This window comes from Bidens hawaiensis, unplaced genomic scaffold, assembly GCF_021521415.1.
Source record: "Bidens hawaiensis isolate Kalapana, Puna unplaced genomic scaffold, B.hawaiensis_p1.1 tig00034264_1, whole genome shotgun sequence".
In the NCBI taxonomy this organism is placed as follows: domain Eukaryota; kingdom Viridiplantae; phylum Streptophyta; class Magnoliopsida; order Asterales; family Asteraceae; genus Bidens; species Bidens hawaiensis.
In genome coordinates, this window is record NW_027495923.1 from 18,953 (window position 1) to 23,690 (window position 4,738).

Below are 4,738 nucleotides of genomic sequence, written 5' to 3' on the forward strand. Positions count from 1 at the left end.
ACCTAAGTCTTCGAGCATAGAAGTATGCTAGGTGTTTCGGTATGAAAGAGCTTAAGGAAATGAATCACTTTGTTAGGTAATTCGAGCAACCTAGTAAGCCAGACACTTAGGCTGTGCGTTCGAGTACAGGCATAGGAAAGATTTAATATGCTAAGGCTTTCGAGCATAAGGGTACATCGAGCACATTGACTGTAGCAATCTAAGTAGGTCGAGCAAAGGCTCTAACACTTCTAAGAGTGCATCTCAAGCATAGAATTTTGTCATGATAGATTTCTAAGTATCTTGAGCATGATGCATAGTCGAGTAGGGTTAGATTGCAGGTGTGACTCATGTATACATAATTGAGTAAGATTTTACTAAGTACATTCGAGCACACTAACCCTCGAGTATGACTCAATACTTGAGCAAGTTATAATCAAACATCTGGCTATGGCATCGAGCATAAGTCTATTCGAGCACATTGCCTCGAGTATACTAGTGCTCAAGAGCATCATATTCCAAGTACTACGAGCAAGGGTTGTACTATGTACTCTAGTACAGTGGGAGCCAACTGTTGCTTTGGCTGTATGCTCGAGCAAAGGAGGTACATTAATTTTTGAAATTAAATGACAACTGTCGTGTGCTAGACGACAAAAGAAGGTACTGTACCACCCAAACGTTAGGTATAAAAGGGGGACTTAGAAACTTTTTCACAAATTTCTTCCTTTCTCTTAAAACTAAACACTAAACCCTCTTGCTGTTGTTATCTTCCACTTGCTCGACTACTCTAATACTTACTCGATTTTACTTCGAATACTGCCATTAGCTCTGTTTCGACTTCGGTAAGATATCGTAATTCGATCGTCACACCGATTTCGGAATTAGGGTTTCTAATTGAACTACTAACTAACTGTTTAATTGTTCTTACAGGTACACATATTACTATAGAACAGAATTGATGGCCTATAAATTCGAGAAGAGGCACAATATGTGCGCTTAGTTGGAGCTCAACGATGACAATCAAGAATTGGAGCTGATGATAAACTTTCTAAGGAACTCGAACTTGAGATTAGCTCTTACTGAAAGCCCCACAATTTACAGAAATCATATAACAGATTTTTGGGGCTTAGCTACGTATGTAAATGATGTTAACGGGGAAAGGATTGAGGCATCGGTCCTAAATAATGATATTGAGATCACAGAAGCATCAATACGAGCTGCTTTGGACCTAAACGACAATTTTAATGCTCAGCCATTCTACTATGTTCCTAGATTATTGAGAGTCTTTCAGGAGACTATGGGATACCAAGGAGGAGTGAAGGAGGGCCAGTTCCAGAAAGGAAGCTTTCCACTGATCTAGCATTTCCTGATACATCACGTTATCCAGTCCTTATCTCCTAGGAGAGGGACTTGGACATTATTGAGCAGAGAGCTCGGGACTCTCACTGTAGCGATTTTATACCAGCAGCCTTTCAACATTTCAAGATTTATCTTTCAAGGGTTGGTATCAAATGCAGAGAAGCAAGTCAATCAGTGATTTTTTATGTATCCTAGGTTTCTACAGATTTTGATAAACAGAGAATTGCCTGATCTTCAAATAATAGGAGAGGTTTTGAGACAGAAGGACGCCAACATATGCAAAAGAATGAAAGATGCTCAGAGCAAATTTGTTGACAATAATGACTGGGATGTACTCCCAGGGTTGCTTGTACCAGCACTAGGAGCTATTAATGTACCTAGAACCCCTAGTAATAGTGAGGATGAAGAGGATGATGATGGAGATGATGATGGTGCAGATGATGATAATGATCAGAACGATGATGGGGACAATAGTCCAGAAGGTGGAAATGCCATGGTTATTGGTGGTGATGATGATGCACAAGAGTTTATTGAGGGAAATGTGCAAATGATTGAACAATCTACTCAGACAGGAGATGCTACAAGTTTGGAGGTAGGTGAAGAAACCAGTGAACCAGTTGAGGGTGAAGCTACAGAGCCAATGGATGATGATGTATTTGTGGCAAATGTTATATAAGATGTTGCTGATACCATTTAGAAGATAACTCCACCAGATTCACCACCACCTGAAGTCTACTATGATGACACAGACTCCATTGAACTTAATGATGTCGATGAAAATGTTCCTTCCTCACCAGCTACCACTGAACCAGCCATCTCAGACTCTGAACCAGTCAATAACTCTCATATCCCTTCACCGCCAACATCACCACTAACTGAACCTATCATCACAACACCTATTTCCCAACCTGGTCAAGATATACCTCTTCAAACCCCACCATCCTCTCCATTAAAAGAAACACATGCCACCACCACTACCCAGCCATCACAACCACTTCCCAAAGAATCTGATCCTTATAAACTTCCATCTCTAGAGACAGTAGAGTCTGAACCATGGTCTGAACCTGCACCAAAGCTAAATCAAGAAAATCCACCCTCAAGCCCTAATCTTTATGATATTGCTTATGAGAATGCCAATTGAATTTGAAAACATCATGTTGAGAGAACAGAATGCCATATTAGAAACAAGGAACTTGGCATTGGAGGCTGCATTGAATGAAGCTTTGTTAAAGATTCGAACCCTGGAGGGGTAGTCTGAGGTTGAGAAGACCTTAGATGCACCAAAACAGGGGGAGAAAACTGAAGGTGCAGAGAGTTTAAAGGTGATTGGAGAGTTATATGAAAGTTCTGATGAGGAAGTTGTCACACCCCAACTAGCACAATGCGGAAGCGTAAAACGGGAATGCAACAGACAACTCTGGTATCAACACAATGTTTATAAAGAAACATTACAAACTAATTTACAATATATCACATTTCATTGTTCTATCGTTGTTTTACAGTCTAGGTGATACAAACCAACCTAGTTCATTAACTATACAATCTTACTACTAACTTCCTTGCTTCTATTCACATAGCATCAACCACACACCTTGGGCAAGTAACAGATCACCAAATAATTCCGATTTAGTACACCTGAAAAGCAGTATAAAACGAGTCAACTACTAGAGTTGGTGAGTTTCACGAGTTTCAAGAAAACAGTTATGAATATTCACAAGTTAACACTTGTAATCATGAAATAAGTATGTATGTATGTAAATGATGTAATTATGCTAAGCTACAGTGAAGCCTTGACTGTATGTGCTGCGTGCATCCATTTCCCACGCTCAATCAACCACTATGGCTCCCCTTCCGCCCACAACATGCCCCGGTAGCTATGTCTAACACTACATAGCCTGTTTGTATAAATATGGTCATGTGCAAACGGCGGTATGTGACACGGCAACCAGGCCGATTCCATTTGGGTTTGTCAAACCAATAGTACTATTCACAAGCCACCGGCTCGAAGTTAATCACTGTGATCGTGGGGACTTTCGTGTGTTAGCACTTAGATAATTCACATCAATACATGTTTCAGGTATGTATATGTAATCAAACATGCTTTTCACCCCAAAAGTTCGTAAAACAGTTTAGAAATGGGGTCATGAAACTCACTGTTTAGTAGATAATCAGTAGCACGTCGGTTCGGGTTTGTATAACTTGCAATCACGGTTTCCTATAATCAATATTATAATAATATTAATATTTTAATATTATTATAATCTCAATACTAAACTGGGCTGTATAACTAATCTGGGTATAGCTGGAACGCCCAGAAAGTGGCAATAGGCTTAGGTTGTGATGTTGTTCAATGTCTAAAACTTTAAAACCGAACTTGGCTCAGATTCTCGTTTTCCCAGCTGGGCCAAGTTGTTCGTTTACGCGTTCAGAAAACAATTATGGGGAAGTAAGCTTGGGTAAATGTATTGGTTAATAAAATGATTAAGTTATAAAGAAGGATCACATACTGGGGTCCCGGATTAGCCACGGGGCCCGTTTCCGTTTATTCAGTTTGATTTAAGAAGAAACGCGCACAATCCACCCGGATTGTCCAGGTTTCTCATAGAAAAGTTCGTTTTTACTTAATTAGTCCAAAAATATGATTTTTGATCACTCTTGGTGTTTTGATATTCCCGCAGGTTCGTTAATCGCGAACTTGCCGGTTTTTATAAAAACTGAATTTGTTTAATCTTCAAATTAGCATAATTAATTAACCGTTAATCATTAAATTATGAAAATTTGGCCACTTATCAATTAAAATATGTAGATTTTTATAAAAATATTTATGGAATTATTTACTGATGTATTAATTTATAAAAATTCATTTTATCAGCTATATTTTGCCTGAAAATCATCCGTTTATCCCAAACAATTTCCAAAAATTCCACAAAAATTCCTGAATACTCAAATCATGTGCCAAAACAATCTGTATCAATTCTAGAATGTAAAAAGCTCGTGCGATATTCTTTTCAGCCCAAATTCGGCTATAAAAATTCACACGAACGCATATACACAAAACACCTTTAGACTTCTTCAAACGATACCAAAATTCATATGTGATCAAAATACAGAAAATATGAGTTTTCAGAAAAATTTCATAATTTTTGAAGTATTTTAGCTATTTTTCCCAAATAAACGTCCCAATTCGGTTATTAATTCGCCAAATATTCTTGGATGGTCGAAAAATTACCAAATTTGAACAGGGACTCAATGACATGGTACCTGATGTCCCTGAAAAATTTCAAGGCCTAATAATATGCACATCACAACCTTAACCTAAACAGCCCATAAGCGAGTGTTTCGACATTACCTTAGCGGTTTTGGTTGGTTTCCGCCTTTCTAATCAACTTTTCAAGATCTT